An 11,422-nucleotide genomic window follows, 5' to 3' on the forward strand; every position below is an offset into this window, starting at 1 on the left:
TCACTTCGCCACTTCTAAGTGCAAAGCAAAGAGATGACTAGTGCTAAAATGTAAACCCAACACGTACCCAATCAAATAGTACCAAGCAGCTCTGTACATCTTCATTCCGTCTTTCCCAGCAGCTCCGTACAGTTACTACAAGCCTCCCAGATCCCAGGGTGCTTTGTCTCTGTCCTGCACGGAGCTGTGAATTTTGGACTATTGATCCTTAAATCAACAGTGACAGTCTGATCTTTGCTTTCTGGCAAGTTCCACCTGCAGCCACCGGGCAGGTTAATTTCATATAGATTTCTGCTTCAGTTTCTTTTCAGCACCAATGTTTCTTTTTTTCTTCAGCCTCTTTATGTTATTGATAAAAAATAAAATCCCTTGTGCTTAATTACCCCGTCTTACCACAGAGCGCACGCTGCTAAATGAAATGAACCCGAGTGGAACTGTTAACAGTGACCAATGGGAAATCCCTGGGGCTGGCCTAAGAGCAGCAAGCTAGGGCACTGGTATGAAGAAGAAACCTTGTGTATTTGTATTTTTCTGATCAGCAGAGGAGATTTATCGCTGGCCATTAATCCCCTGGTGTGCCATTGCCCAAGAGAGCTGCAGGTCCAAAATTTGTGGTAAAACTGTGGGATTGAGTCAAAATTTTGCAGGGCAACAAAACTGAAATGAAACCGAAAACCTTTATTGGTTATTAAAGGCGAATGGTCCAATATATCTTATAGGGGGGGCTCCTTTTGTCTAGAAGATGTATTAGAGCTCACTCTATTAAAATCACCAGACATCATGTCTCTCTACATGCAGAATTTGTGCAAAAGGCAGTTATTTTGTTGGATTTTGTTTATACTGGAATCAGTTATTTGAGTGAGCTCTAATACATCTGCTAGGAAAGGGAACCCCCCTATAAGATATGATATATTGGATCATTCATCGGAGACCCAAGTGCTGCATGAAGACAGAGTGAAGAGAAACAGATGCTGAGAGAAGGATAGTGAATATAAACTTGATTATTTCAGAAACAATGCAGAATGTTAGATTCTTGCTTCAGTACAGGGAAGCTTATATTACATTTTCATTTTTGTGATAGTTCCCCTTTAAAGATAGCAGATAACAGGAATGTTCTGAAAGCTTGCTCCGATTATTAAGTAAGTAGCCAGGGTTTTTGTCTTTTCCTCAGGGGACCCCTATAAAATAGGAGACCCTGCTTCGTGACCCTAAACAATTGGTTAGGATTTCATTTCACACTTTATTTAATTATTATTGATCATTGAAGCAGAACATTTCAAGGGGTCTTGGATACCCACCATAAATTGCATGATGGGGAGCCAATTTTAGGTCTCAATCGATTGGCTAGGAATTATAGCAATAAAGGTGTCGCCTTTACATTCCTTTTGTTACTTTTAGTTTTAATCTGAAAAAGGTCACCCTGATACAGAATAGCAACGTATTGCCTGTCTAGGGCATGTACGCCTCCTTGATGGATGATCCTACTGGATCACAGTTAATCTGTCCAACCTGAAAATTTCATCTGCTGATGCACCATGTGGTTGGGTGCATATGGGAAAGTGAAAGGGGTCTAAGCTCCTTTCCACCCCCTCTCAAATCTGTTTGCGGTTTGTGGCTAATTGTACAGGTATAGGACCTGTTATCAAAAATACCGGGGGCCTGGGGGTTTCCAGATAATGGATCTTTCCATAATCTGGATCTTCATACCTTAAAGTAGAACTAAAGTTTAAATAAAGAAGTAGCTAGAAATTTTGTACATTATGTTTTTAGCTTCTGTGCCAACCCAAGGCAACCCTTTAGCAGTAAAGATAAAGTAGGGATGCATCAAATCCAGGATTCGGTTCGGGATTCGGCCAGGATTCTGCTGAATCCCTCCGCACCGGCTTAACCGAATCTGAATCCTAATTTGCATATGCAAATTAGGGTCGGGATGTAAATCATGTGACTTTTTGTCACAAAACAAGGAAGTAAATGTTTTTACCTTCCCACCCCTAATTTGCATATGCAAATTAGGATTCAGATTCGGTTCGGTATTCGGCCGAATCTTTCACAAAGGATTCGGCCAAATCCAAAATAGTGGATTCGGTGCATCCCTACTCCAAAGATGCCCCAGTAGCTCCCCATCTTTTTTTTCTGCTGATTCACTGCACATGCTCTGTGCTGCTGTCACTTACTGAGCTTAGGGACCCACTCACAATATACAGTACACATAGAATAGAAATGTCACAATATAAGGCTGATTAGTAATTAATACAGATAATTATTACATGGCAGCACAGAAACCAGTGAATTTAATAATTAGCCCTGTAGCATCAGCTTATATTACAGACCAACCTCATTTTCTGCTGGATAATTAGTGACGACCCCTAAGCTTAGCTTCTCAACAGCTGCTCAGAGCCCACTGAGCATGTGAGTGTCACAGACACTTTCCAAGATGGTGACCCCCTGTGACAAGTTTGAAGTCCTGCTGCTATTGACAAACTGAAACTTTAGACTGATGCAATAAGGCCATTATATAAAATATGGCATTTTGGCCATATTAATATTTAGGGTTTCGTTGATTTCGTTTAGTTTTATTTCCTTTAAGTTTATTAGAAACTCATGTAAACATTAAACATACCCAATAGGCTGGTTTTGCTTCAAATAAGGATTAATTATATCTTAGTTTGGCTCAAGTACAAAATACGGTTTCATTATTACAGAGAAAAAGGAAATCATTTTTATAAATCTGGATAATTTGGATAAAATGGAGTCTATGGTAATTGGCCTTTCCCTAATTCAGAGCTTTCTGGATAACGGATCCCAATATCAATTTTCAGCCACTGCCCCAATAGAGATAACTGGTCATCCGCAGTAATGGAGGCCCATGTAGCGTATTGCCACTCTATTGGGATTTATTTTGCACTACCTCTGGAGCAAAACAAAGATGGTCACACCCACTGTAAATACATCCCCTAAGCCAGATGCAATTTAAAATGAGCCTAAGGGCTGAATTGGTATTTAAAGCATAAATAAGCCTTGTGCTTGAGACGAACCCATAGAAAAGACCAAATCCCCGCCCTCTGATTTGGGTAAGAAGCTTTACCCCAATGGAAGCTGGTGAGTCACACTTTTCTTTGCTTACAGGAGAACTAGAGGTTTACGTATTGATACAAGGATTAAATTGTAGGAACGATGTGTGGCTTCAGCTGATCAGTCCATTGATTACACTGTAATTTGCTCCACTCTGCCCCCTCCCCCCACATTTGGTAAGAAATCTATATGTTTAAAGGGGAACTATTGCGAAAATGAGAATTTAATATAAGCTGAAATAAAAAATGTTATAAATACAATGAATTAAATATTCTGCATCGTTTCTGAAATAATCAGGTTTAAATTCACTATCCCTCTCTCAGCATTTGTTTATTTTCATTCTGTCTTCATGCAGCAGTTGGGGGGGGGGTATTTTGGATCTAGCTGTCAATGAATATCTTATAAGGGGGGAGGGCTTCCTTTCCTAGCAGATGAATTAGAGCTCATTCAAATAACGGATTCCAGTACAAAAAAAATCGTACAAAATAACTGGCTTTTGCACAAATCCTGCATGTAGAGAGACATGATGATGTCTGGGGATTTTAATAGAGTGAGCTCTAACACATCTTCTGATGCCCCCCTATAAGATATATTGGATCTAACTGTCAATGATTATCTGACAGTAATAGGGTTTGTGCCAATGCCAAGAAAAAAAAAAAAAAAGAAAAAAAAATTATATATATATATATATATATATATATATATATATATATATATATATATATATATATATATTTCCTTTAAGTTTATTAGAAAAAAACTTAATATATAAAAATAGGTACTACTCCAAAATAATAATTTCTAAAACAAATATTAAGTTAATCTTGGAGGATATACTCACAATTCCCCCCAGTCCCAGGGTGTAAGTCCAAGACAACATTTCAAAAGAGAGATGTGAGTACCTTCAACAATAATGAATCGATCAGTTAAAAAATGTAAAAATGTATTAGGACATAAGAACAAGACCTAACGCGTTTCGTGCCTGCTGGGGCACTTACTCATAGGCTTAAGAGGAAGAATAAAAATATGCCTAGCATAGCAAGTGTTACTAGGGGTTACTGTGACTCAACAGAAGTATTTTTTCTGTATGCTCATATGGGGAACCTTCTCATACACTAATCAGTAATGTTACCTAATCACAGATTAACTTCCCCTGATGTGACCTGAGGCCAAACACATGATCAAGAGTCAGCAGAGGCGCTACTACAGTCAGCTACTACACCCAGTGGTCTTTTATTGTCTGAAGTAAGCTAAATGTGACCATACACAGATTAGGTGCCATTGTTATTAGTTTGTTTGACAGTCTAGTCAAACCAAACTCCCTTGCTGAGGTTCCACTCCCTTCATTTGATAAAAATCTTCTCCTGGAGGCCACAAAGTTGACCTCCATTGGCACTAATTAAAGATCTGGCAAACATGAAACATTGCAGGTTCCTAAGCCATGTTGACAGGTTTAAAAATCCAGTTGAACAAGTAGTGGTGCATCAGGCACATTCATGCAGACCTTGTCCAATGAGCCTCTGTAGGCCCCAGTGCATGATCCAATCATTGGCCCCAGATCAAGTGGCTATCCATGTGGTGGGACAAATCAGACTGATGTGATTGCTTTAAATCTGGGCCAACAACTTTACATAACATGAGACTGCCTAAGCTCGTTGGGACCATGACCAATGGATCAAGATGACCATTGAACTGCCCCATTCACATGCCAATATGGGACCTGTTTTCCAGAATGCTTGTAACCTGTGGTATTCTGGATAACAGATCCTTCTGTAATCTGTATCTTCATACCTTAAGTCTACTATAAACTCGTTTAAAATATTAAATAAACCAAATGGGCTGGTTTTGCTTTCAATAAGGATTAATTATCTCTTAGTTGGGATCAACTACTGCTACAAGATACTGTTTTATTATTACAGAGAAAAAGAAAACAATTTAAAAAAAATTTGGATTATTTGATTATAATGGGGTCGATGAGTGACAGCCTTTCCATAATTTGAAGCTTTCTGGATAATGGGTCTCCAGATAACAGATGCCGTACTTGTAATTCCTTATTCTACTGGTGCCACAGACATGTAATACAGATTGTAAGGGACAGAGGAGCACTGATATGATAACTGTGAATAACATGTTGAACCGTAAAAGAAACACTGCACGGCATTGTGCTTGAAAACAACTAGACTGGCTACACTTTTGTTAACTGTTGTGTAAATCCCATGATGTCCATAGGAATTGCAGAAAAACTGCCAATCATATGTGTGTTCACAATGTCGGAGGGTTCTAATCAGGAGGATGGCAATGATGTTCCTCCTTGTATGATGCAGTCCTTCCACACACGTGGGTTGCCCTGAACTGTACCCTGTTTGGAACTGGCTGGTCTTAGTACAAGTCGTGGCAACGCAAACCTTCTATATACACATTAGTATAATGCACGCACCTGCACAGGCCAAGTGTTTTTGTGTAATTGCTAGCACTTTCTGTTTCTTGCTGTAAAACAAAGCACACAAATGTCTACAAACCCCATGCACAATTGGATCAACAAGGAACTTTGTTATAATCCATACAGTCATTAAAACAGCTATATACCTGCCTAAAGTATGCAAATTCTTTCAAGTACTGTGTGTCCTCATAAACATAGCTGTGCACTGAGGTATGTGACAGCGAGACAATCGGTGCATACAAGTTTGGCAGGTCACATTTTTCGTTCATCAAGTCCCAAGCTTCCAGATCCCAGCTACTATACATATATAATACACAAAAGCCATGAATATCTTGTAAATTATATCCTTATAAACGAGTTCTGATGTCATCAGTTATAAACAGTGAGTTCTGATGTCATTTCTGTCACATGACTCACTGAAATTTGTGTATTATAATAAATAAAGTACCCCCAGTTGCAAAATATGAGGATATTAGAAGTTACCTCGGAGTTCCTTCGGCCTTGTGTTTTTATTTGGTCATGAAACGCCTCAGTAACTTGTAATATCCTTATATTTTACAAGAGGGGGTACTTTATTCACTATATAATACACAAAAGCCATGAATATCCTGTAAATTATATCCTTATAAACGGTGAGTAGTGATGTCATCAGTTATAAACGGTGAGTAGTGATGTCATTTCTGTCACATGACTTACTAAAATTTGTGTATTATAATAAATAAAGTACCCCCAGTTGTAAAATATGAGGATATTAGAAGTTACCTCGGAGTTCCATGACCTGTATAAAAACACTCGGCCTTCGGCCTCGTGTTTTTATATGGTCATGAAACTCCTCGGTAACTAATAATATCCTTATATTTTACAAGAGGGGGTACTTTATTCACTATATAATACACAAGAGCCATGATTATCCTGTAAATGATATCCTTATAAACAGTGTAGTGATGTCATCGGTTAAAATAGGAGCTTAGTCATGTCATTTCTGCCACATGACTTCTGTATTATAAAAAATAAAGTGTGAGGATATTAGAAGTTACCTCAGAGTTCTATGACCTGTATAAAGACCTTCAGCCTCGTGCTTTTATATGGTCATGGAACTGCTCTGTATCTTATAATATCCTTATATTTTATTAGACGGGGTACTTCATTCACTATATATTTTACAATAGGGAGCACTTCATTCACTATATATTTATATGCAAGAGGTTTAGGAAATAACTAATATACATCTCCTTGGGATCAGGCAAAGGATCACTAGGGGTCCCAGACTGAAAGCAAGATAGGGTGCAATTTGGCAAGATACACCTGCTTAAAGGGCAAAGAGGGTGAGACTTAAGGTGAACTAAAGCTTAACTAAAGACGTAGCCTGGAAATATTGTACATTATGTTTTGGGCTTCTGTACCAGGCCAAGGCAACCACAGTAGTGATGTGCCACACGGTGGGTCCCGCAGGTATCGGGCCTACCCGCAGATCACTAAACCACAGCCCTTTAGCAGTAAAGATCTGTGTCTCCAAAGATGCCCCAGTAGCTCCCCATCTTATTTTCTGCTGATTCACTGCACATGCTCTGTGCTGCTGTCACTTACTGAGATTAGGGACCCACTCACAATATACAGTACACATAGAATAAAAATGTCACAATATATGGCTGATTAGTAATCAATACAGATAATTACTACATGGCAGCACATGAACCAGCATAGTTAGCATCAGAATTTAATAATCAGCCCTGCAGCATCATCTTATATTAAAGACAACCCTCATTTTCTGCTTGATAATTTGCGACGATCCCCCAAACTTAGCTTCTCAACAGCTGCTCAGAGCCCACTGAGCAAGATGGTGACCCCCTGTGACAAGTTTGAAGTCCTGGATCATTGCTGCTATTGACAAGCTGAAACTTTAGGCTGGTGCAATAAGTGCAGTATATACAATATGGCATTTTTAGCCATATTCATTTTTAGGCTTTAGTTCTCCTTTAAGGTGAACACATTTGACATCAGAGATATGGTTGGATCTGTTCTTCAATGGACCCAAAACAAGCAGATTTGGGAAAGCGAAGGGGAGAAATTGATATATATTCATTTATAATAAGGGTCACTTGTCATTTTCCTATATTTATACAAAGGCATTCTGATCATCCTCATGGCAAGGTGATGCATTTGTATCCTGATGAAAGTGGAATGTCTCAGGACTGCATTCCCCAATCCTCCAGGGAAGAAATGGTCACTGAAGAGATTGATGAGCACAAATACTATAGAAGGAAGGATCAGAAATGGCTCCTGAGACAGTATCTTCCACCATTAACAAAAGACCAACTGAATCGCTCACATCATTCAGTTCAACCTATCCATTTACTGCATACTATAGGGAGCAGATACACCTATGCATTACTGGCTGCTACAGGGAGCAGATACACATATGCATTACTGAATACTATAGGAAGCAACACACCTATCCGTTTGCTAGATATAGATATTGGATCTGTTATCCAGAAAGCTCCAATTACAGAAAGGCTGTCTCCCATAGACTACATTATAATCAAATAATCCAAAATTTTCAAAATAATTTCTTTTTTTTCTGTAATAATAAAACAGTAGCTTGTACTTGATCCCAACTAAGATATCATTAATTAATCGTTATTAGAAGTAGAAATAGCCTATTGGTTTTACTTAATGTTTACAGGATTTTCTGGTACACTTAAGGTATGAATATTCAAATTACGGAAAGATCCCTTATCCGGAAAACCCAAGGACCCAAGGATTCTGGATAACAGATCCCATACCTACACTATAGGGAGCAGATACACCTATACATTACTGGTTTGTATAGGGGGCAGATACAACTATCCATTACTGGATACTATAGGAGCAGATATGCATATCAATTACTGGATACTATAGTGAGCAGATACAACTATCCATTACTGAATACTATAGGGAGCAGATACAACTATCCATTACTGGTTACTATAGGGATCAGATACAACTATCCATTACTGGTTACTATAGGGATCAGATACAACTATCCATTACTGGATACTATAGGAGCAGATATGCATATCAATTACTGGATACTATAGTGAGCAGATACAAATATCCATTACTGAATACTATAGGGAGCAGATACAACTATCCATTACTGGTTACTATAGGGATCAGATACAACTATCCATTACTGGATACTATAGGAAGCAGATATGCATATTAATTACTGGATACTATAGGGAGAAGATATGCATATCAATTAATGGATACTATTGTTAGCAGATACAACTATCCATTGCTGGTTACTACAGAGAGCAGATACAACTATCCATTTCTCAATAGGAAGCAGATATGCATATCAATTAATGAATACTATAGGGAGCAGATACACCGATTCATTTACTAGATACTATATGGAGCAGATACAACTATCCATTGCTGGTTACTATAGGGAGCAGATACAACTATCCATTACTAGTTACTATAGGGAGCAGATACAACTTCCCATTACTGGATACTATTGGGAGCAGATACACCTATCCAATACGAGATAACATAGGAAACAGACACACCTATGCATTAATGGATACTATAAGGAGCAAGTACACTTATCCATTACTGTATGCTATAGAGAGAAGTTATATCTATCCATTACTGTATGCTATAGGGGGCAAGTACACCTATCTATTGTTGTCTGCTATATGAAGCAGGTACTTTCATCCATTGCTGTATGTGATAGGAAACAGATACTCCTATCCATTACTGTATGTATTCACTGAACTACTGGCTGACTCCTAAAACAATGTTGCAGAACCAACTGTTTAACTGACCAGGAAGAGAATTGACTTCTGCTACATTGTTTCAGGAGTCAGGACAATTAAAAAGAAATTAACATATGTTGCTTTAAATTAAAGATCCCCTGAAAATATATCGCAATATAGGGACATCCCGGTTCGAAGGAACTTTCATAGTAGATTTTTGTACAGAGCATATTAGTGTGCTTCAATATCCTGGGATGCAGTAGATCTCACTCTCTGTCTCACTCTATGGTGCAATCATGCATATATATTTCAATATACTATATACTAATATAATATGAGGGGCAGTAGTATACACATCCAGGTTCCATGAATAGTGCATACACCTCATTACAAGATGCAGTAGCAAACATAATCCATATACACTCACTATTCAATATGAGGTGCAACGGTGCCCATGCATCACTAGTTAATATGAGGTGCATATACATCACTAGTCAATACGAGGTGCAGCAGTGTCTATACATCACTAGTTAATATGAGGTGCATATACATCACTAGTCAATATGAGGTGCAGCGGTGTCTATACATCACTAGTCAATACGAGGTGAATATACATCACTAGTCAATACGAGGTGCAACAGTGCCCATGCATCACTAGTCAATACGAGGTGAATGTACATCAGTACAAGGAGCAGGATACACATATAGATATAATGGTATACAAGTCAGTATGTATAGAGAGCAGCAGAGGATACAGTACAATTACACACTTGCTGCCAGTTGTGAGGAGAAGCCCAAGCAGCTGTTCACACCCACCCCCAGACTCTCCATCAGTCCATAGGGCCCCACAGGACTCCCCACATTAAGTGTGACACGCCGCCCGCTTCAGTTGCCTCTCCCTCACCTCTCGGGGGATCCATGCCGCCTTAGCTTCCACTCTTTCCTCCCGTGATCCCGGTGCTTCGGGACGTCCACCACCGGGGCGAAATCTGACGTCACTTCCGGAACCTCCTCCCGTACCGGCAGTAACCAAGGCAACTGCGCGGGCGCCGTCACTGAGCTTGGGTGGGGACGTTCGGGAGAGAGGGATAATTATTGGCCGTATACAGCGGCGTGACAGAGCGCTCAACTAGAACGGCTCTCCTGACACCCTCCAGTCTGCCAACTACACCTCCCGGCATCCTTTGCTAAGCTTTACCCGAGCAGCTGCTGTTTGTCCAAACCCATATCTCCATCCAAGGAGAATTTAATACGTGATACGGGGCTGGAGGGTGAGCTACATCTTCCAGGGACAAAGATGGCCACATAGGGATGCTTTTGAGGCAGGGATACAGGTACTGAATGATAAGGGCTATACTATAGTGTTCCACATTCCTCCCTAGTTGCCAGAATGGAATGTGCAGGGAGTTGTAGTTCGACTGATACTGAGGGGCACAAAGCTGGTTAAAAAGGGCACAATTTGAGGGTCAGTGCTTATTTATTAACTAGGCAGGTACTAGGGTTGCCACCTGGTTTTGACCTGAACAGTTCGGTTTTTGGAAGGCTAGAAAAAGTAATTCAATCAAAAATAAGATTTTTTTTCCCTACATTAGCATTGCTTCATTTCAGAGCTTTCTGGATATTGGATTTCTGTATAATAGATCTCATACCTGTAATTAAAGGATTAGGCTAACTCATCAGGCAGGATAGAGATAGCGTTGCCACCTGTGTGGTTTTAAACTGGGCATCAACACAGTAATAGATCAACTTTGGCTCCCGCACATCCTCTGATACATAAGAAACGATACCTGGTGCACAAAGGGAGAGGATCGGCCGCCTCACAAGCAGTACAGGCAGTATAGGATCCCTTATCCGGAAACCCGATATCCAGAAAGCTCCGAATTACGGAATGGCTCCCGTAGACTCCGTTTTATCCAAATAATCCAAATTTTTAAAAATGATTTCCTTTTTCTCTGTAATAATAAAACAGTAGCTTGTAATTGATCCCAACTAAAATATAATTAATCCTTATTGGAAGCAAAACCAGCTTGTTGGGTTTATTTAATGTTTAAATGAATTTCTAGTAGACTTAAGGCATGAAGACCCAAATTACAGAAAGATCCATTATCCGGAAAACCCCAGGTCCCGAGCATTCTGGATAACAGGTCCCATACCTGTAGAGCAG

At 39.5% G+C, this 11,422-nt stretch overlaps 1 protein-coding gene across 3 annotated transcripts in view; it reads right to left on the reverse strand.

Moving 5' to 3' along the window:
* The window catches only part of dagla.L (diacylglycerol lipase, alpha L homeolog), a 30,953-nt gene extending 20,656 nt beyond the window's left edge, over positions 1-10,297 (reverse strand). For 2 of the 3 annotated variants that reach the window (XM_018257494.2, XM_018257493.2), the window contains exon 1: positions 10,163-10,297. The gene's annotated coding sequence lies outside the window, so the exon portion shown is untranslated. Of the gene's footprint in view, positions 1-67; positions 205-10,162 lie in introns of those variants that run through there. The other variant, XM_041589934.1, reaches the window with a different exon arrangement.
* Between the last annotated feature and the right edge of the window lie 1,125 nt (positions 10,298-11,422).

Source organism: Xenopus laevis, chromosome 4L, assembly GCF_017654675.1.
Source record: "Xenopus laevis strain J_2021 chromosome 4L, Xenopus_laevis_v10.1, whole genome shotgun sequence".
Taxonomy (NCBI): domain Eukaryota; kingdom Metazoa; phylum Chordata; class Amphibia; order Anura; family Pipidae; genus Xenopus; species Xenopus laevis.